The 23,280-nt window shown below is 43.0% G+C and overlaps 1 protein-coding gene across 6 annotated transcripts in view; it reads right to left on the bottom strand.

Annotated features, from left to right (window-relative positions):
* The window catches only part of CDIN1 (CDAN1 interacting nuclease 1), a 241,380-nt gene that overhangs the window by 21,121 nt on the left and 196,979 nt on the right, over positions 1–23,280 (bottom strand). The gene's annotated exons all lie outside the window — the stretch shown is intronic.

The raw sequence follows: 23,280 nt of genomic DNA, 5'->3' as shown, positions 1-23,280 counted from the left end.
GAACATGTCAGAGTCCTAAACAGGGACTAAACTACTGCACCAAACATTTACCCCTGCGTAGGTCTGAGTCTGAACCTTATGGTATATACATGAGGACCTGAATGGCTTGGAAAACTGCCATTATTTATCTTAATAATTTGCTTTGGCTTACTCAATAAGCTTTCCTACTTCAAGCAGGACAGCCCTTGGCATAGATGGGCAGTCATACCTGCAGGAGAGTTAAAGTTACTGCTTTTCACATTTTACATTTTTTCTCTTAAGAAATTTGCCAGTTTAAAAAAATAGAAAAAAGAAAAAAAAACAAAAACAAACCCAGGAAAATGGGCCTGGTACTTTTCCTTTTAAATTTCAATTCATCATTGCAACCTGTTTCAGCATGTAGTATTTCAACACTGGCACATCTTCCCTATCTTTTAGGTTAATGCAAATCCATTTCTAGCTGTATTGCTGAATGGTAACAACTCTGGGGAAGACAGTAGAACTTAGGGTTGGGAAAGACTGCTGGCCACACTTCCAATCCCTTGCTAATGTCTGTGCTTGAGGCCAGAGTGCAAGGTGCCATTTTATTTAGATTTCCTAGAAAGATGCTGAAGATCAAGAGATCAAAAGTCCAGCCCACGGCGCCGTGGCTCAATAGGCTAATCCTCCACCTTGCGGCGCCGGCACACAGGGTTCTAGTCCCGGTCAGGGCGCCGGATTCTGTCCCGGTTGCCCCTCTTCCAGGCCAGCTCTCTGCTATGGCCAGGGAGTGCAGTGGAGGATGGCCCAGGTGCTTGGGCCCTGCACCCCATGGGAGACCAGGAAAAGCACCTGGATCCTGGCTCCTGCCATCGGATCAGCGCGGTGCGCCGGCTGCAGCGGCGGCCATTGGAGGGTGAACCAACAGCAAAAGGAAGACCTTTCTCTCTCTGTCTCTCTCTCTCACTGTCCACTCTGCCTGTCAAAAAAAAAAAAAAAAAAAAAAAAAAAGTCCAGCCCATAAAGTTGTTATAGCCACAATCAGGTTAGTGAAGCCCATAATGGGGACACATGTGGCAATTTACCACCACGATTTCCACAGGGAAGCCACCCTTGTGCCTTTTGTCTGTTTTCCAGATATACTCAACATAGATCAATCACTCAAGAGTGCCCAACACGCTTGTTATGCCCCTTTGGTGTATTTATGGAGCAAACACTGGTTTTACGGAAATGAACTTATAGTCGCTATTTGGAAGAATTCCTTTATATCATCTAAGATTACACACTGCTTCTAGATTCATATGTCCTTGTAGGGCTAATGATCCCCATGTGTGTCTGGAAGACTCTTAACTACAATGCCTTCAAATGGCCGTTGCCGATCCAAAAACTTTCCAGTATTAGAACAGATCTCAACTTTCCTTTTGGTAAGGACGCCAAAAGTAGGGACAAGCTTAAGGGGAAGTCCTCAAAACCCCTAGTGCGATCATCAGACTACCTCAATTTGAGACAGTTAACCTAAGGGGTTTGTACTTTTACTGAAAGTTGCTTAGGATTAATGTCACTCATTCAATTCAACATGTATAAAATGCAGTTTGAAATATTTTGACAGCAAGAAGCCTGCGTTATATCTTTGTCTTGCACACTCATTGCTTAGTACACTTAGTATACACTTCAAAAAGAAACAAAATGGTCCAGCTTACTCCAAAGTATTGAACAAAATTAGCTTGAGAAGATGTTTTGCAATTCCAGAATTGCTCAGTTTGCTTGTGTGGGTAGGTGTCAGTCTCTCTGGACAGCTGAACATTAGTTACCCACCCAGGGGACTGAGGCTCTGGGGACAGGGGACAGGTTACCTCTGCAGTCTTTCTTCGCATTTTGGGAAACATGAGGAAAAGCAGATTTTTTAAAACTCATCTAGATGAGGCTGACAGGAGGAAAGATCTAGATTAAACAGCCAATTGAGCTGTGAAGCTACTTTCCTCCCTGCCCCCAACATAATGAAGTACTGGTTTGTACAGTGCTTTAAGCTTTTCAGAAAATGCCAAGTGTTCATCAGGATGAAGAAATTCCCTGTAAGAACCCTAGAGCCAGGGTCCAGGTCTGCCAGCTTCTCATCCAGAGATGCCCGACAGACCCTGGGAAGTTCTGAGCCATCTGACCCAGCATTCCCTGTTTAATTCTAAGGCAAACGGAAGAGTAATAAGTGAGTCCTTACATTTTACATTTCAAAGATACCCAAAATTCAGTACTATTCAAGATGGCTAAATGTTACAAATCTGATGTAACTGCTAAGCATTAAGATACTTTTAAGCAGTAACTGTGTTTTGAAACTAATTGAGATATTTTATATACTTAATGTCATCACTTCCTGACAACCTGTTTCTCTGTATCCACAGGCAAACCTTTAGGTTCTATAAAATGGGGTCTTTGTCAGGCAGGCCTCTGAAAACATCTGAAGGTAACATTAACTTTTCTGTCAGGATGCACTAATTAGAGTTTAGAAAAATTAAAGTCTGACTTCAAACTAATCATGTGTTGTGTGGTTAAAATTTATAATTATCATTATGCTTCTCTTTAAAAACTAGGGCAATATTTTGTCTTTTCAGGTAAGTGAAAACATTGGTCTTAATCCAATTTTACAACTATCTTGCATGATTCCTATAAAAATTATGACTAATCACTTTAAATTTATAGGAAGTATGTTATATATATTTAATAGCATTTTATTTTGTGTTATGATCCTTGTAAGCTATATTTTGGGAAAGAAATGAAAACAAAATGGATATGTAATATTTTTCAAACAATTCAGTCCTTAAGGGATAGAATGGACTATATACAGATAACATAATTAAGACCTAGTTACCTGAGAACAAAATGACTATATGTGATCACAGTAGTGCCCTAAAACCTTAACTCAGTTTATATTACAGAAACAGATTTGGGACAGTTAAGTATAGTCACTAATCTTGGAGTTCTGGATGCAGTGAAAGAATATTCAAACAAAAGTCTGAACTTCCTAAACTATGTACAATTGATTATAGATTTTTAAAAAAAAAACATTTGAGAGGCAGAGTTAGAGATGGAGACAGATCTTCCATCTACTGGTTCACTCTTCAAATGGCCACAGGTGGCAGCTTTACCCACTATGCTTCAGTGGCAGCCCAGTGACCTTGCCCTTTAACCTACTGAAAATCTAAAGAGGTTTGAAGGTAAAAGTATCTGCACTGGAATGAAAGAAAACTGGTCCTTACATATTTATTGTTTTTAATAGTAGAGTATCCTTGCCAATTCAAATGAAAATGTGGGTTAACAGTACAAAGTTACAACTACTAATTATTGCAATGCAATTTTCACAAAGCTATAGCGTTTCAATGGAGGTGATGGGGGTGGAGGTTTCATTAATGAGGCAATACTGTCTGGTTCTGAAGAATGAGAAGGATCTGTTTGCAAAGAATGAGAAGCAGACTAACATGGAATTGACTGTAAGGGCAAGGGCAAGGGCAGCAATAACAAAGGCATGTATGTCTGACACTTCAGGGCTTCTCAAGAAGTCCGTTTGAGAATTAATGCAGAAGGCGAAATAAACTAAACCAAGAACTCAATAAAGAGACTGGGAGTGATGATACACATTTGGAAATTACATTAATACAAGCATAGAGATGATGTCATTAGGCAAGTAGGGAGAGAAAGTTGGGGCCAAGAACATAAAGGGCAGGTGGAGAAAGAGAAAGAGGGGCTGGCGCTGCAGCTCACTAGGCTAATTCTCCGCCTTGCAGTGCTGGCACACCGGGTTCTAGTCCCGGTCGGGGCACCGGATTCTGTCCTGGTTGCCCCTCTTCCAGGCCAGCTCTCTGCTGTGGCCAGGGAGTGCAGTGGAGGATGACCCAAGTCCTTGGGCCCTGCACCCCATGGGAGACCAGGAGAAGTACCTGGCTCCTGCCATCGGATCAGCACGGTACGCCGGCTGCAGCGCGCCGGCCGCGGCGGCCATTGGAGGGTGAACCAACGGCAAAGGAAGACCTGTCTCTCTGTCTCTCTCTCTCTCACTGTCCACTCTGCCTCTCAAAAAAAAATAAATAAATAAATAAATAAAATAAAGAGAAAGAGAAGCAAAGATGACAGTGTGACCTGATAGATTGTTAACAATATAGGACAACAAAGTTGGGTAGACTGTCAACAAGGTAGGAAGTGGTATCATGGAAGGCAAAGGTGGGGTTCAAAGATAGGAGAGGGGTCAAATCAGTCAAGGATCAAGACAACTGTGCTGGGTGTGGCAACAGGAGCTACAGCAATAGCAGTTACAGTCCAATGGTGGGTAGAGAGACTGCAGAGACAAGATGAGAGAGAACTTTAGTGCAGATGACTTTCCAGATGTTTGGTGGTGAAGGAACAGATGGAAGGAAAGAGCAGAAGAATGAAGTTAGATGTGAGATGGGCAGCACTTGTTATACTGGTGGCCTACATACTGGGTCTAATGATCTCATGCCCCAGAAAACTGAACTTATCAAAGCAGACATAAGCAAAAGGACACAGGACAAAGATAATACCAATAGCATACAAGTACTGTCATAATGAAGAGGTGTGTCCCACGGCGGGGAAGAACACTATGCAGAGGATGAATGAATACAACTAGGAACATCTATAGATCTAGCAGTTACGACTGAGCAACTTTACCTTTCTTCTTTACAAAATTGTAATAGATTGTAAAGGGCATTCTTAATTAGTGGTTAGGAGATAGTGGTTAGGAGATATAGAACATAAATTTCAGGCTAGTGATGTGGCATAGCAGCTCAAACTGTCACCTGTGATGCCAGCACCCATGAGCGCTGGTTCACATCCCAGCTGCTCCACTTCTGGTCCAGCCCTGTTAATGCACCTGGGAAGGCAGAAGATGGCCCAAGTGCTTGTGCTCTTGCCACCCATGTGGGAGAACCAGATGGAGTTCCTGGCTGCTGCCCAGCCCAGCCCCTGCCGTTGTGGCTATTTGGTGAGTGAACCAATGGAGGGAGATCGAACTATGCCTTTAGAATAAGTAAATAAATCTTAAAGATAAACATAATCCAATTTGTACCAGTCATTAGCCGTGGCAACAATTCACAGGATTGAGAACTTATGTTTTTATTTGAAGAATACTTTTAGCTTTGTTGCCTTGAGCTCTAATTAAAAGTTAAATCAACTTTATGTTAAGGACAAGCAATCTTACTCTTTAATAGTCCCACTTGCTTCATTTAATTTCTTATGTTTAATTCTGGAAACCTATGGGAAGTCAGGATTAATGAGCTTTATGACATCAAAATGTGTATGTCTCCACATTTAGTGTTACTTATCAAACTCGACTTAATAAAGTTTTAGGTAGAATTAAAATATTGGCCAATATTCTCCAAGTCCTCTTAAAGGTGTCTGTGCCACCATTGTGAGCAGTGTGGGTTTAGCTCTTTTTAAAGGTACAGTGCATATCAAACAAGTCATAACAAATAGAGGGGTAAATTAAACTTCAGGCAATTTCTCAGTTACAATAAATTTTAGGTTCAAAAACTATGGCTTTGGACGGCCCTGCAGCTCACTTGGCTAATCCTCCGCCTGCGGCACCAGCACCCCGGGTTCTAGTCCCAGTTGGGGCGCTGGATTCTGTCCCGGTTGCTCCTCTTCCAGTCCAGCTCTCTGTGGCCCAGGAAGGCAGTGGAGGATGACCCAAGTGCTTGGGCCCTGCACCCGCATGGGAGACCAGGATGAAGCACCTGGCTCCTAGCTTCGGATTGGCGTAGCGCACCAGCTGTAGCGGCCATTTGGGGGGTGAACCAATGTAAGGAAGACCTTTCTCTGTCTCTCTCTAACTCTGTCAAACAAAACAAAACAAAAACTATGGCTTTACTAGCAATTTGTTCTGAACAATGTACTGCAACTCTTCCAGTTAGTTGTCTGCACCAAGTAAGGGGAATCATTTTCTCGTGGATCACTGGAGAGCAGGTTTTCAAGTTGCCATGTATAGAAAAGCTTCAAGTCCAATGAGCAGCTCAGGTTCTGATCGGTGGCTCCTCACTGACCTACAGTGTGTATTTGAATATGTGTATCACCATCACTGGTGTTTGAACCTGCCTCATGGATGTCCTGGGCTTTCAATAAATAGCGACCAAGTCAAGGAGTTTGTAAGTTATGTGCCCCCCAGAAGTTGGCGAACATTCAACTGTTCTTCAGATGAACAAACTGGGGCCTGGGGGGTTCCAACATCAGACAGCATCATCCAGCATCAGCGAGGTTACTGAACTTTGTCATCACTGTTCTTTTTTGGCAAGTGACTAAATCTGTAATTCTATTATGATGAGGATCCAAGTATCTGAGAAAACCCTTATCTGTTTTGTGATTGACCTAGGGATATTTTCCCTGGCTGGCTTCATAGCCTGGAACTTCCTCTATGTAAATGTTAATTACTCACCCCATTCTCAGAAAGACACAGAAGCCCTTTCTGGTGGATATGGACACGCAAATCAGACATTTATGATGGCCGCATCCTGACATCTGAAGTCAACTTTACAGCTCACTCACCAGCTAGCCTATCTCCTCATAGCCAAGGTGAGGAGTCACTTAAGTTAACGGTACTTGCAGTTTTACTTGAGCAGGGAAAAGACACTTGCAGTGCTACAGTCAGGAACTGTAGCCTGCTTCCAAGAGTGCCCAGTGCAACAATTACATTTACGGTATTGAAGGAAGAAGCAGTGAAAGTGGGCAGAGAAATCCAGCATGTGAACAAATCAAGAAAGGAGAGCTTACTCATCACGCACAGTTAAAGGGAAAGAGATGGGACTGAATAACTCAATGTTCACGCGCTAAGATAACAATCGAATTAAATTCTGACAACTAATCTCTGAAGGGGATTTTACCCACTGAACATGATGGATTATTGTTCACTGCTGCAAAATAAATAGAAGAGCAATAGGGAAATTTTGATCAGATTAAGAAAACAAGTGCTCAAAACTCGCGATTGTAGCATTTTTTCCTGCCCAAAGTGCATTCTAGGTATATAGCAAAGCATTTAGTTGTGCAGTCTTTTTTTTTTTTTTTTTTTTTTTTTTTTTTTGACAGGCAGAGTGGACAGTGAGAGAGAGAGACAGAGAGAGAAAGGTCTTCCTTTGCCGTTGGTTCACCCTCCAATGGCCGCCGCTGCAGCCGGCGCACCGCGCTGATCCTGGCAGGAGCCAGGAGCCAGGTGCTTTTCCTGGTCTCCCATGGGGTGCAGGACCCAAGCACCTGGGCCATCCTCCACTGCACTCCCTGGCCATAGCAGAGAGCTGGCCTGGAAGAGGGGCAACCGGGACAGAATCCGGCGCCCCAACCGGGACTAGAACCCGGTGTGCCGGCGCCGCAAGGTGGAGGATTAGCCTATTGAGCCACGGCGCCGGCTCATAGTTGTGCAGTCTTTACAACTGCTTTGTACACTGCTTGTTAGACCTGTTTCCTCTCCTCGAAATAACCAATGGAATTGGCTACTCGTCCAAGCTCAGCACTACCACAAGGCTACTACTCTCCTCGCCGAGCCGCCCCTCCACCTTCCTGCCCTTTGCTGAGCTCCAGGCCTCTGCCAGGCACTTTTGCATATTCTACCTTAAATCATTCCTAGAACTCTGTAGAAGTTATTTTTAAAAAAGTTTTTGATTTATTCAACTTAAAAGACTAGGGGGTGGGGGAGGAGAGAGGAGAAAGAATGCTCTCTCATCTTCTGGTTTACTTCCAAAATGCCTGTAATAGCTGGGGCTGAGCCAGACAGGAGGTAGGATCCTGGAATTCCACCTGGGACTCCCACGTGAGTGGCAGGGACGTGAGCAGCTGATTGATCACCTGCCACTTCTCAGGGTGTAAACTGGCAGGAAGCTGAAATTGGAGACAGAGCTGGGACTCAAACCCATGGACTTCAATAAGATGTGGGCATCCCAAATGCTCACTCCTATGATGTTACTTCCAAACCATTTTTTTCCAGATTTCCCAAGTGTTCACTGTATGTTCTCATTCACCAAGGCTCAGAGGCTCCAGCCCTGGCTCCTGAGTCTCTACCTTATTTAAACCAGTGCCTCTAGTTTCATCATGCAGCAATTTGAAGATAATGAACACTTTGGGATTTACTAAATAAAAAGGCTTGCCTCTAACCAATGTAGAGAAGGGTATCAGTAAAATATTCTCCTTTTGATAAAATGCTTAAATCTGGCATATATGAGCTTGATCTCAAACTTTTAGTAGAGAATTAGATAATTTTAAAATTATGCACAGAACTTACATAAAACTTTAAGTGACATTAAAAAAGAGAAAGGGCTTCCCCAATCCCAACATGTGTTTTTACACAAATCTGCATGCTCCAATTAATCCGCCGAACTGCTGCTGGTGTGCGTCTGGACCGCCTTAATCATCTTTATAAGCACAATGTACAATTTGTGGTCTGATTTCTAGCAAGAAAAGTGCACCTAATTTTGGCTCTCCCCATACTTAAACCTATTTTAGAAAATTAGAATTTAACCATAGCTTTACACAGTCTTAAAAAGGAAAACCCTATGCAGCTGCTGGCAGGTCACTGACGTTGTAATACTCCAAGTACCCAAGGAGAGATTTATAGTATTATCCCAATGAATGGCATAAAAGAGACTTGGATTTTAAAAATTCATTTCTACATGTCAAACATTATTAGGAATGGAGGGGAGAAAAAAATGGAGATTTCTTGGGATCATCTGATACACTGGTATATCTTTCCAGTCCACCATGTCTGGCTGGCAGAACCCTTTTCTTCTCTATCATAACAAACAAGTGTTTAGTACAACGCTGTGCTTGGAACAAGGCAAGTTTTATTTTCTTTTTTAAGCCCTTGGCTTAAGAGAGCTGTCTTACGGGAAATGGCTATTGTGTTTTCTGTTATTTGATGATGAAAGCTCATATGATTAAAATATTCCTATAAATAGTTTCATTCAATAAAGCCATCAATAGTTTGGGCAGATTAAAAACACTATTTGTGTCATAGTGCATTCAAAAACCCCTGGTTTGAAAGACCTCTCCCTTCTATGTTAGTTCATAACAGCATACACATAAATGCACTTGGTCATGAGCTTTCTCTCTCCGTGTTTAAAAGTGTTCTTTTCGGGGCCGGCGCCGTGGTGCACTTGGTTAACTCTCTGGCTGTGGCGTCGGCATCCTGTTGCTCCTCTTCCAGCCCAGCTCTCTGCTGTGGCCTGGGAAGGCAGTGGAGGATAGCCCAAGTTTTGGGCCCAGCACCCACATGGGAGACCAGGAGGAAGCACCTGGCTCCTGGCTTTGGATCAGCCTGGCTCCATCCGTTGCGGCCATTTGGAGAGTGAACCAACGGAAGGAAGACCTTTCTCTCTGTCTCTCTCACTGTCTGTATTTCTACCTGTCAAATAAAGAAAAAATCTAAAAAAAAAAAGTGTTCTTTTCAACTAACACTATAAAAACCCAAAATCTGAAAAGGTGAAAAGGCCATCACCATTCCACTGTTTAGTACCAGAATAATCTTAAAAAGTCCTGAGTTAACTTGGAGGATGATTTACTGGGAGGGAATTGGCACACTGAAGCGCAGTTTTCTCTCATTTTCCTATAAAATGTCAAAGGCTGTTGCATCAGTGCATTTTTGCTGACAGCCCCTCCTTTTGGGGAGCAGTCACACCTCCTCTTTGTAGTTTGCTTTTGCCACACTTTAGTGATGTTGTTTTTATTGCAATTTAAGTTGTGAGGGATGTGAATTACTTTTATTTTGTGAGTTTTTTGGTGTCCCTTAAGATAAATGGAGATAGTCCTGAAAAGCCACGGTTGCACTTGGCCTCATGAAGAAAGACAGGCTCCTGTTTTTTGATTAGTCTGGTTATGCTCCTGGGAGAATTCCTGTTGATGGGGGTGGTAAGACCAGAAGAGCTGTATACAGTGGCCAATACGGATACAAACTGAACATGTTCTCCCTCTAAGAAAGAAGTCTTTTGAGAAAATAAAGCATTTTTCTGAGGTAGCTTCCAGACTCCATTGTGGGGCCACATCCTTGATTGCTGCCAATTCTTTTGGGGTTCAAAATCCTCACGAGGATGGGGGGTATCTCATGTGGCTCTGTGTTCCCAGGGCCAAGCACAGGGCCTTGGACAGGGTTGGGTGCCAAATACATACTTCTAGATGAAGCAGCAAAGGAGCCAATGGATCAGAGTTAAGACCATTGAGCTTGCAAGAATCTATAGTTCTGTCCAGAGAGCCAGTATTCCCAACCTCACTGTGGTATCACAGCTCTGGCCCCTCTGCTGTATTCTTCAATGTGTACTCTAGCTTTCTTCTGAATCTTTGTAGAACTGAAATGAATGTCTGTTACTGACATCAGTTACATGTTCCATTTTCAGAGGAACATGTTCTCCACAACTTGGAAAGGAATGGATTCAAGGCATAAAGTGGATACCTACTGTTTACTTGGTGTGCATGCCATGGACTAGTGGATAATTCAATGTAGTAGGAAAAGCACCGGGATAAAAACCTGAAGTCAAACTCCAGACTTTACTCTCAGTAGATGTATACCTCTAAGTCAGAGACTTTCTGGGTCCCTTTTCCTCATCTGTAATTAAGATTACATAAATCCAAGAAGGTATTCTTAGATGACTGCTATTGCCTCTCCTAGCCTTAGTATCTTTAAGAATCAAAATTTAGGGGCTGGCACTGTGACATAGTGGAAAAAGCCGCCACAAGTCCCGGCTGCTCCACTTCCAATTCAGCTCTCTGCTGTGGTCTGGGAAAGCAGTGGAAGACAGCCCAAGTCCTTGAGCCCCTGCACCCAGAAGTCCCTGCATGGGAGACCCAGAAGAAGCTTTTGGCTTCAGATTGGTGAAGCTCCGGTCCTTGTGGCCAATTGGGGAGCAAACCAGCAGACAGAAGACCTCTGTGTAGCTCTGACATTCAAATAATTAAATCTTTTTGAAGAAAAAGAATCAAAATTTATTTGAAGGCAGACTGAGGGGAAACAGAGTCAGAGAAGGTCTCCCTTGGGGTGGCAGGAGCTGTCACCTGAGCCACTGTTGCTGTATCCCAGGGACAGCTTCAGCAGGAAAATGGAGTCAGGAGCCAGAGATGGGTGTTTACGCCAGGCACTCCAATGTGGGACTCAGATATCTTAACTTACTAGGCCCAGTGACTGTCCCATCTTATTTTTTTTTTTAAAGGGGATTGGCGTAGTATAGCAGGTTAAACTACCTACTGCCTACAATGTGAGCATCCCATGTGGGCACTGGTTTGAGTCTCAGCTACTCTACCTCCTACGAATGGCCTCGGGAAAGCAGAAGACAGGCCAAGTACTTGGGCCCTGGGTACCCACATGGAAGAAGCTCCTGGCTTTGGCATGGCTGAACCCTAGCCATTGTGGCCACTGGGAGAGTGAATCAGCTGATGGAAGATCTTTGTCTCTCCCTGTCACTCTTTCAAATATGCATTTATTTCATGTACTTGAGAAGGATGGCGAGAGGGCTTCACCACTGGTTCATTCCCCTAATGCCTAGAGTCTGGAACTCTATCCAAGTCTCCCATGTTGGTGATAAAGGTTCAAATACTTGTGTAGGATGTATCAGCAAGAAGCTGGATCAGAAGTGGAAGAGTTGGGTCTCAAACTGGCACTCCAATATTGATGTGGGCATACCAAGTGGGCTTAACTCATTGTACCATAATGCCCCACCCCCTGACCTAGTACCTTTAAATTTTATTATGTCTACATGCAAATATGAATCCTACACTGATTTTCAAGCAGAAAGTCTAAAAATCCCACCTCTACCCACTCAAATGGGCAACCTGAACCTCCAGCTGTAACATAACTTTAAGCCTAATAGAATACATGTATCAAATTTACTATCCTTTCTTCTTGGCACCTATAATGCCAAATTCAACAAGTGATGTACACGAGATTAATTTCTAATTACAACATTTACTTTCAAGCCAGGTATAGAGGTGCACACACTCATTGGTGACACCCTGGGACATAAAGGCTTTGAGGAGTCATTGGACCTTCAAGCTAGATGCAAAATTTTACATATGTGCAAAGTTATACAGGGATAAAGTTCACAGCCTTAATTAGTGTTTAATTCAAAATTTTAGGAACCTCATGTTAAATCATGGTCTAATGTCTTTAAGTATTGTTAAAATGCCACTGGAGTTGGATTAGATTCCTAGCTCAATCACTACTTCTGGCTTCGAGCAGGCATCAGTTCTATTGTAAGCAAAACAATAGAAAAAAACAGCATCTACTCTAAAGGACAGTTATGAGGATTAATAAGTGATAATGCATAGAATTAACAAAGATATAATGTCAACATTCCAGGATCCATCTTGTGGCAAGTACTTAGGGAAATTTGTTTTTATAAAGATCTGAAAGGCAGAGTTAAGAAAAAAAAAAAAAAGATCTTCTATCTGCTGTTTCACTTCCCAAATGGCTGCAATGGCCTGGGCTAAGCCAGGCCAAGACCAGGAGCTTCATCCAGGTCTCCCATGTGGATACAGAGGCCCAAGCAGTTGGGTGATCTTCCGTTGCTTTTCCCAGGCCACTAGCAGGGAGCTGGATTGGAAGTGGAGCAGCTGGGACTCAAATCAGCACCCATATGGGAAGCTGGCATTGCAGGCAGTGGCTTAACCTGCTATGCACAATGCCAGCCCCTTAAAACGCTTTTCATTTTAGCAAAAAGGGGATAAACAACCCTTTGTCAGTCTTCAACCTATGGGGGAGAAGATTCCATCTCATATAGCAATAGTGCTGGAACTATGTCTAAATATTGTGGTTCCTAAAGAATCCATGTCTAACAGGATCTAATAGGGTTCTTTTTTTTTTTTTTTTTTTTTTTTTTTTTAAAGGTAGAGTTATAGATAGTGAGAGAGACAGAGAGAGAGAAAGGTCTTTCTTCTGTTGGTTCACTCCCCAAATGGCCACTACGGCTGGTGCTTCCTCCTGGTCTCCCATGTGGGTGCAGGGCCCAAGCACTTGGGCTATCCTCCACTACCCTCCTGGGCCACAGCAGAGAGCTGGACTAGAAGAGGAGCAACCGGGACTAGAACCTGGCACCCATATGGGATGCCAGCACTGCAGGCGGAGGATTAACCAAGTGAGGCAAGGCACTGGCCCCTCTAATAGGGTTCTAAGTAGTTAACTCAATTATATAAGTGATTGCTTTCAATTGCTTACCCAGTTTTAATCTAAACTTGTAAAAAACTTAACCATTTTAATCTAAAATGTTTTACTTTTGGTTTACACATGTCTCATTTCAAACAGGCTTTCCAACTCATGAGATAATGAGAGTTTCTGATCCAAGCACTTGTTGGCATGAAGTTAGTGACTTAACAAAGGCTGAAGGAGATAGTTGCCAAGGTCCCTTGTTCAGACAATCTACCATTCTCTTTTCCTGAATAAAGCAATTGGCTTTGAAATTTGCTTGAAGATCTAAAGAGCCTCAAATTCAACCAAGCATTTAACGGTCCCATGTCTTTATCTAGCCTATGATGGGTGTATGGGGAAAGGAGACTCTCTACATTTGGAATCATTCTAAACACAAGCAATTTTAAGAGTTGTGGATCAAAGATGCTAAACTCGTTTGTACTCTTAAGAGGGTGCAGGGAGGGAAATGTTTGAGGCTCAGTGTGACAATATAACGAGTGGCTACCTCACACCCACTCAGCAGAGCAGTTGGTTTCACTGTATGACTATCAGATGACAATACTCACACTGCTTCATGTACCAACTTAGTTGGGTGGTTTCTTAAACATATCATTCCCCCAAAACATCTTCAGGGAGAAAAAGATTGCAACTTGTCCACTGTAGGCCCAGGAAAGTCTGGTAACCTGGTTGACTAATAAGTGCAGGTGCAAAGATTTGAATTAAGTCCCCAGAGACTTCAGATTACAGGTTCTTCCATTACAACAGTCATTTCATCAATGCCTTGGTGTCCATTAGCTGATGAATGCATTAGAAAAAAAACTAGCACACACCTCGGAATGCTACTCGGCCATTAAGAAGGTTATCTTTCTTTCTTTCTTTCTTTTTTTTTTTTTTTTTTTTTTTTTTTGACAGGCAGAGTGGACAGTGAGAGAGAGAGAGAGGTCTTCCTTTTCTGTTGGTTCACCCCTCAATGGCCACTGCAGCCAGCGCTGCGGCCAGTGCGCTGAGCTGAGCTGAAGCCAGGAGCCAGGTGCTTTTCCTGGTCTCCCATGCGGGTGCAGGGCCCAAGGACTTGGGCCACAGCAGAGAGCTGGACTGGAAGAAGAGCAACTGGGACAGAATCTGGCACCCTGACCGGGACTACTACCCGGTGTGCTGGGGCCGCAGGCAGAGGATTAGCCTATTGAGCCATGGCGCCAGCTAAGAAGGTTATCCTTTTAAGATTTGCTTTCAAAGGCAGAGAGAGACAGGGAGACAGAGACAGGGAGACAGACAGAGACAGAGAAAGTACATATGAATCTTCCATCTGCTAGTTCACTCCCCAAACCACAACAGCCAGCACTGGGACAGGACAAAGGCAGGAGCCAGGAACTGCATTATGGCCTCTCATATGGGTAGCAGAGGCTCAAGTATTTGAGCCATTAATTCAGTTTTAACAGGCACATTAGCAGAACTGGATGGAAAGCAGAGCAGCTAGGACTCAAACTGGCACCGACATGGGATGCTGGTGGCACACGCAGTGGCTTAACTTGCTGTACCACAGCTGCTGGCACCAGAAATTAGATCGAGTCACTTGTAACAACGTGGATGGAACTGAAGATTGTTATGTAAAGTGAGATAAGCCAAGCACAGACACGTACTGCCTGATCTAACTCATATGTGGACTCAGAAAAAAGCTCATCTCAGTATAATGGTGGTTTCCAGAGGCTGGGGGAGAAAACTCGGGAAGAAGGGTGGGGGAAAGGTTGATTAATGGGTATTAAGTTTTCGTTATATGAGTAGGAGGTTCTGGTATTTTATTGCACAATAGTATGACTACAGATAAGGATAATATATTGTATACTTCCCTATAGAAATAAAACTATATGTATTTTGAATGGTTTCACCATAAAGAAAAGTCCAATGTTTGAGAAGATAGGCTTATTTACCCTGATTGGACATTAGACAATGCATACGTGTACGGAACCACCACATGGCACCCATGAACATACACAATTTTTATGTGTCAATTGAAAATGAGAAAGCCACAATGGAGAATGCCAGGTAGTTCAGCGAGAATCTGCTGGGGAGCTGAAGAAAACACACTGGCCTGGGTTTCAGACACAGACATTTGGTTTAGTGATCTATTCAATAAGTGTTCCACCGAGTCTGATGTGCTGCCTCAAGCTCCCCCTTAGGACTGCAGTCTCTGGGATATGCCTTCTGTAGGAAGTGAGATTTGAACACTGTAGCAGACAAGCGGACTTTGGGATAGGTCAGGTTATGAGATGGGCTTTGATAAATAAGAGCCTTAGTCTGTGGGGGGTGGGGGGGAGACAAAGCTACATCCAGATAGAGCAGAGGTTCAGTGAAGGAGAAGTAATGTTGGGGATGCATGTAAATATGACACCAAATAGGTTCATCCTGTGCAGAAGTCTTGTCATGTTAGCTTCTCCCCTCTACTCCTTAAGTCCTATGTTCAGAAGGATTCTGATGCAGAGAATAGTAGCAGACTGCCACGGGTAGACCTGCCATATTTAAACAAAACACTATCTGAAAATGACAACATATGGTGTGTTTATAGTCCATCAAGACTGACTTTGTGTAAGTGAATATAAGACAAAAATAAGACAAATTGTAAAATTCAATTATCTCCCCAACTTTACTTGGCTGCTACAACTGTTTTTAATTATGGCTTCATGACTTTTACCTGAATTCCTCAAGCGCAAATACTTTCTCCTAAAATTTATTTTCACCATATCTTTCATGAAATGCAGAAAAGGAATCTTAAATATTTATTTCAGTATTTTATACTTTTATTGGTTTTGTAAACCACTGAAATCATAGGCTGTACTTAGAGTGAGTTGATTCCATATGCAGTAAATCAAGTGGAGGACAGGCTACAGTGTACACCACTTACAACGTGAATCACTAAAGCTAAAAATACGACTTCCTCCCCTCCCACCCCTAAAACCTGCCAACATCCAAACAACTACAAAATTGCATGCTAGAGAGATGTGTACTGTATTCCAAGACAAATACATACACATTAAACTGGAGAACCTCAAGGTGTTATTGATTAATTCTAACAAACACTTCCCAATCAGGTCCCATGGATATTGTTTCTCTGGGATAACTATGAGGAGGCAGAAAACAACTGCTGAGGATCTGAATGTGGAAAGGAGACTTATTACAATGTTTTAAGGGCAAACAGAAGGAAAAGTTGGAAGCAGAGGGTGAAATGACAAGCAAGCGGGAGAAGGAATCTCAGGTTGAGTGAAACAGCAGTAGGAACACAGAACTTCCACTGCCGCCCCTAGCCCCCTTCTTGGGCTACCTCGGGGAGTGGTCCTATCTCGCGCATCCTTTTCTGACTGTCTCCCAGTCAGACATCTCTGGTTGTCAGTGGCTTCAGAACTCCCTAAAAGCAGAGGATGAGAAGAGGAAAGCTGACTGTGACAAAGCCAACAGCCCTGAAAATTTCTATGCATGGCTGGTTAGAGATCTTATAATCCCTTCAATCCAGGCCTGTGGTGACTTGGTATTTGGTATTCAGGATCACATTCCTGAGTATGTGGAACATGGCATTCTTTCCACAAGGGGCCAAATCACTCTAGAGCCAAGCAAGCGAAGACTGAGATGAGATCATGCGAGCACTCCTGAGGTTTCTGGTACCAACGCTGACTTCCTGGTACCATTAATTGTGTCATCAGCTGTTCTTCCAATCGCCTTAAACTTCAAGATGTATACTCAACATCTAGATCAGAGCCTAGTTCACAGCAGGTGCTCATGTTTTTCTGGATGCTGATTAGATGTTTGAGTCATTGACTGTGGTCTTGACAGCCAGAAAGCTCGCAGTGTTTAGATATGAAACCGATCTGTGAAAAATGGGAGATGGAGAATGGGGAATGGAGCACTGTTCTCAGGTCTACGAAGACTTGTCCAGTGACTGCCAGTGAGGAAAGTGAAATGTGGCAGGTTGTGGTGGTGCAGGGACACTCCTATACACTGAGACAAGTTAATTTAAGTCCCACTCCCCTCCCCCATGACACCAGTCTAGGTCAGTTATGAAAATCCTTATTCTCTTCATACCTTGTAGAGTAAATGGTGCTAACTGACCTACCAAACACATATTCAATTGATCAAGTACTACTAAAAAAAGTAACAACTGATGATCCCTGCTAATAATTTTTTCTGGTATCTATATAAAAATTTAATAACTATGTTTTTCTGGTATATATATGAAATTCAGTGTTATAATCAAGATTAGAAGTGTGGCAAAGTATTGATACAAAGATTTAGTAAGTATTAGTGTCTACATGATAGCTTAATATATCATACAAGGAAATTTGGATACATACTTTTTCATGTATTATCCATATGTAAACCTGGTAGTTGATAAAATTAGAAAAAGCTGCATGTTACATTTCACTGCTATAGGACCAAGACTTCGGCAGAGTAACATTCACCTTTTGGTTTTAAAATAAAGATACATCAAAACTCTCGAGTTGAAAGGTTAAGTGTACTCTCTGTGTAGTTGATAAATGTAGACCTAATCTAATCAAGGCTTGTCGCAAGGCACTGCTGCCCTGACCCAGGCTTCTGGTTTCCACACGGGTAAGATCTAACCAAGATGTAGGCTCTAGGCCTTTGACCTCCTGGAGACCTTGTCCATGGCAGCTGAGAGTTCTGGTTAACAGCCGGGAAACTCGCAGTTCAAATCAGGAACATGTGCACTTTGCTAATACACACATGGCTTTGAAATTAAAATGCAACATGATCGAGTGCTTCAGGATATTTTAACAACTAGCAGGGAGATTACTGATAGATAAAACTGGGCTTTTGGGTCACTTTTTCTCATTCATGTTTCTTCCCACGTCTTTGGACTAGACAAATTTAATTTCATTGTATTTCTTAAGAATTTGCTAGAAAAACAAAAGTTTGGTAAGTTATTTCATGGTTGATTGATCTTGGGGAAATGGGGAGGTTGTAAGGTTTCTCTGCGACATGTGTCACCTATTAGATAGTTAGCTTTTTCCATTTCCAACTGAGCCAAACCAAATTAATTAGAAAGCGGTTTGAATTACAAGCTAAATACAATGAAAAGTAATAAAAACAGAAAATGACATTTAGGTCATCAATAATATTCCTGAGGTAATTCGGCATTGATTTTTCTTGCTCTCTATGATAAAGAGCTTTACAAGTTGTCAAAGGGACAGTTTAACCCTGAGTGGTTACAGGAGTAACAAATGCGGGAGTCAAAGCACAAATTTAATAACACGACAGATTTATTTTCTTCTTGGTTCTCACTTTGTTTCTCCTGGAAATCAGTTCTAGGAGTGTGGGGTGACCCGAGGAACTTACTGTACACTCAAGGAAGCACACCAGTCACACAGTTCTTGTGCAAGACTCAAACTCACAACTTGTTCACCCAAAAACTCAAACCAAGGCAGACCCAGAGACGCAGATGAAACTGAAGAAAACTCTACCACATTAGTATCTTTAAGTGAGGAAAAAAGATGAGATATGACAGTCTCTGTAGTCTCCCTACTCCTCAAAGGTGAATTTTTGGCTGAAATTAAAAGTTAAATTCTTGATTCAGCTTATTTTAGAATAGCTGAGGTTCATAAGGAAAAAAAATCCGTATTTTGAATTACTTACAATGTTACTTAAGTAAAACCTGTACCCTTCTCTGGTCTAGGAGTTGTTGTGTCTTGTTCCCTCTACACAGCTCAACTTATTAACTGGAACCAAATGACAACTACCAGACCAGAGACGGGTACAGGTTTTACTTAGGTGGATTTTTCAGAATGTTAACTCTTGGCAACTATTGAAGACTGGGGACTCTCCACCCAAATTTAAATCTTATGTCTCCAGCGAAGTTAGGGATTGCAATTAAGACTCTCTGTCCTCAACACACATGCCTATCTGGCAGGTGCTCGGTGCCGGGGGAAGGGTGGGCTTCTGAGCCTAGGTCTGGAGAAGACTCTTGCCTGGCTCCCCGGACTGCACAGGTGCCATCTGCAGAAGCCAAAGAAATCTATGCAGTCCAACCTCAGCAGGACATTCCATGCCAGAACGTGCTCCAGGTGGGCAGAAAGTGCCAAGGATAGGACAGCGCGCCAAGTGGCACAGATAACTACTTCTCAGAGCTCTTAACCTCTGAACAGCAGCTGGAACCTGGGGGCATCGCAATCACTATGACGAGTGCCCCCTCCCCCCCACTACAGATTGACAGGCTTAACTGCTGAGTGGATTTTGATACCAGACCTTTTATCATACCACACACTTTGGCGCAGTCTTTAGAGGGCAAAGTCCGAGTTTCAGGGGAGATTTCTTCAGTATCTTCTCAAAAAATTAACTTCCTACCATTTTCCCTGTCTCTCTCCCCCACCCAAACACCAACATCTAGCCAGAGGGAATCAAATATGGTCACTTATCTAAATGTGACTGCTTGTTAAACACTTTGATGCCTTGGTTTGTTCTGCTTTACTTTTTTTTGGAAGTTATTTGAAAGGCAGAGAAAGAGAATGAATGAATATGAATGAATGAATAAATTTCTTCCACCTGCTGGTTCACTCCCCAAATGCCTGCAACAGCCAGTGTTGGGCCAGGATGAAGCCAAAGCCCAGAACTCCATATGGGTCTCCCACATGGGTGGCAGGAACCCAAATACTTGAGCCATCATCCGCTGCCTCCAAAGACTCAGATTAGCAGAGAGATGGATCAGGAAGTGAAGGTGGGACTCAATCCCAGGCAGGCCAAGGTGAAATGGGATGCAAGCATCCCAAATGGTAGCTTAGTCTGCTGGGCCCACAATGCTTGCCTCAACTTATTTTTATGCTTGGATTACTTCATTCAATTTTATAAGGTTGAGTTTAGTGATATTTAGGTAGCCTTGGAAAAACCCTGGCCATCATGTCAGAATGAAAAGGGGTGGTACAGAGCTGTGCTATCCAATATGGTAGCTATTAGTCATAGATATTATTAAAGTAAAAATAAACAGCTTAAAATTTAGTGTCACACTAGCCCCATTTCCAGAAAAAAATGCCAATGTGTGGCTAGTGACTCCAGTAGCAGACACCACAGGTATAAATCATTTCCATTATTATAGAATGTTCTGTTAAATAGTAGATACAGAAAGCCACGGGTTGATGGACTGCTGCAACCACCAAGGGACAAACAGCCTTGGATTCTGAAAGTCTCCGGGGCTGATGCTACCAGTGAGGGTGAAGAGAAATCCCAGTTCTCAGTCTTTGCCCGAGCCCAGCTCCCTAGACCTCTATGGCTCTCAGGGTCAGAGAAATTGAGCACCAAAAGTACACACGGGATTTTACATATTCTGTCTGAGTTCTAAGCAGTATGAAGAGTGACAGACTTCAGTTCCAGAAGTCTGCTTGAACACTACCAAATAAAACATGCATAAGATTACAATGCACGAGAAGGCGGTAGAGAACAAGCCATTACTATTATTACTAGAGTGCTAACACCATTATTTCTCATAAGATTATTACATTTCAGGATAGTTTTTTTCTTTCCTACATTAGAGGTCAGTTTTATCTTTAAAATAATATCTTTAAGTAGCTGGTTTCCTCTTGTAACAATCCTTTTGGAATTTGGAGATACAGTTAAACAGATGTCATCAGAGCATCCTGCTCCCAGAACTTCGGGTAAACAGTAGAAAAAGGCCACCCTCTGGGCATGAGACTAGAGGAATGAACAACAGATTCCTGTAATCCTTCCACACATTTATTGGGTCCTCACTGTGCCAACCTATGTGCCAGGCACAAGGTTGCAACAGTAGGTAAGATTAAGTTGGTTCCTGCTGAGGGGAATGTTAGCACCTGTCAGCATAACTCCAACTAAGAGATGGCTGGCCACCTCTGGGGCCAGGCTATTGACACAGAACCAGGGTAGGGTCCTTAGAAAATTTAAGGATATAAAGAAACTAGAAGTTCACAAGCCCTCACCTGAAACCCATGGGCCAGATGTCTTTGAGAATTAAATTCTTCAGATTTAGAGATGTATAATACTGGATGTATTGTCACACTTACAGCAGGGGACAAAGCACTTTAGTCAAGCATATCCATATTTCGGAAGCAAAGCACAGGACTATTCACACCAAGTGAAATAAGCAAAGTCTCTAAATAGCTCTACGCGAGTTCTGGTAAGGTTTTATCGCCAAATATGTTCTGGTTCCACCTTACTAAAATAGTTATAGTTTCAGAGCTTTTTGGGATTTCAGAATTGCAGATAAGGGACTGTAGACTCCACTTGAAAATATGATGCGTTAACAATAGGGTAACTGTTAATGTAGAATCTGGGGAAAAGAGCCAAAGAGGATCTCCATTTCTGTCCCGGAAACAAGTGCTTCTGTTCTGCTGAGAGATTTCTTTTAGAAATGTGAATGCACGGCACTACTGAATTTAGTCAGGTGCCGAGTTTGGTTTGTGAGGGTCTGTCTCCTTAAACCCATCCCATTCTTGTGGATGAATAAAATACAGAAGGCTGAGGCCAAATGCCAAGACCTTGCTGAGACACTACTAGCTCAAAGCCTGGCTGAAAACAAGTGGCTAGCCTCCTGGAGGCTGGCCTCCCAGCTCTGGCTGTGCACAGCAATCAGTTAGGAAGCTTTACAGGCCATACCCAGCGTGTCTCTGAACATATTGCTGCCACCATATTTTTTCAACTGGGGCATAAAATATACCCAAGGAACATGAAATGCGACACAAGACCCTTCCAGTCAGCATCATCCAGAATACAGAATGCCATGTTTTTTTTTCTAAGTGCCTCTCCTGTCTTTATTCACCCCTCCACCTTTCCAGGGGCAAATACCTCTGTTACTTCTCATCACTGTCCTTAGCCTCAGGCATCTGCCTTCTGGAGTACTGGTTGGCACACTGGGCTGCTCATTGGCATCACCTGGCGAATTTTAAGCAGCAGTGTCATTTCAGCTTGGGTTCTGCTTGGGCACCAGGACTTTTTTGGTTTAAGAAGTGGAGCAGCTGGGCCTTGAACTGGCACTCTAGTGTGCAGCACGCGGAGAACCACTGCTCTGAACTACAGCAGATACCTTTCTTTTTTCTCTTTGCTTTTCCCTGCTTGACAAAGTGTGAGCTCCATTTGCTTTCTCCGCCCCCAGCCCGGGCCATTTCCTCCTTGGGAATCAGCAGTGTAGAAATCAAGTTTGTCTGTCACTCTTGACTACTAGCTGAAGTTGCAGACAAGTATTCTTGCAAGTTTACAGCAAGAAACTGCCAAAGCAGGAGGAATTGGGGGGGGGGGGGCGCAAAAGTTGCTTGATTAATCATACTTGGCTTCCCAAGTCCAACTTCTCCTTTGCCGTCTCCAGAAAGGCTAGCTACAGACATGGGGTTAGAGGGGGGCAGCTACATTTGGGAAGAGAGAACTGGCTGCTTACAGTGTAACTCAAATTCTTCCAGGAATAGTCTGCAAAGCTTTGCTGGGTGGAAAGGATCTGTCTGTATGCTAAGTATTGAGAATATATTATTCAGTCCAAATTGAGGCTCAGAGAGGGCTAGGTGAGGTAGCAGCTAAACTGGTGCTTGGACTTCGACCAAAAGCAGACGAGGTTGGCTCAAGTGCTGGGGCCTCTGCATCCACATGGGAGACCAGGATGAGACTCCTGGCTTTGGCCTGGCCCAACCCTGGCTATTGTAGCCTTTTGGGGAGTGAGCAAGCAGATAGAAGATCTAACTCTTTCAAATAGATTTTTGCTAACAACAACAACTACAAAGGTTAAGTTTTATCGAAAGCAGGGAGCCTCCTGGAGCAGCAGTCAGAAGGGGGTCTCCTAGGAAGAAGTTGCCCAGTAAGTCTTAAGGATAAAATTATGCCTTTCTCATGAAACTAATGACAAGCATGCAGGCCAACACCATTGAGCTTCCCTTGGCTTCCCATGAAATTCACAAACTCCTGGTGGTGGGAGGTAGTAAGGGCAGATAACAGGAACCAGGTTACAGACTTCTGCTTGCGGTGAGCACCGATACAGTGAGTTACAAAGGGCCTTCTCTTCCTCGGGTGGTTTCCCACAAAGAAATTTGACTCATGAGTTCCAAAGGCCTTCCAAATTCCTAATCATGATCACTTAAATGAAGAAGTTACTTCTTGGTACAAGAAAATCAGAGGCACTTATTCGATCAGCCCTCTAAGTCACCCTACAATATTTTCTT

Source organism: Oryctolagus cuniculus, chromosome 12 (assembly GCF_964237555.1).
Source record: "Oryctolagus cuniculus chromosome 12, mOryCun1.1, whole genome shotgun sequence".
NCBI classification, from domain to species: Eukaryota; Metazoa; Chordata; class Mammalia; order Lagomorpha; family Leporidae; genus Oryctolagus; species Oryctolagus cuniculus.
Note: the sequence above shows the minus strand (reverse complement) of the source record. Positions and strands in the feature narration are given on the sequence as shown.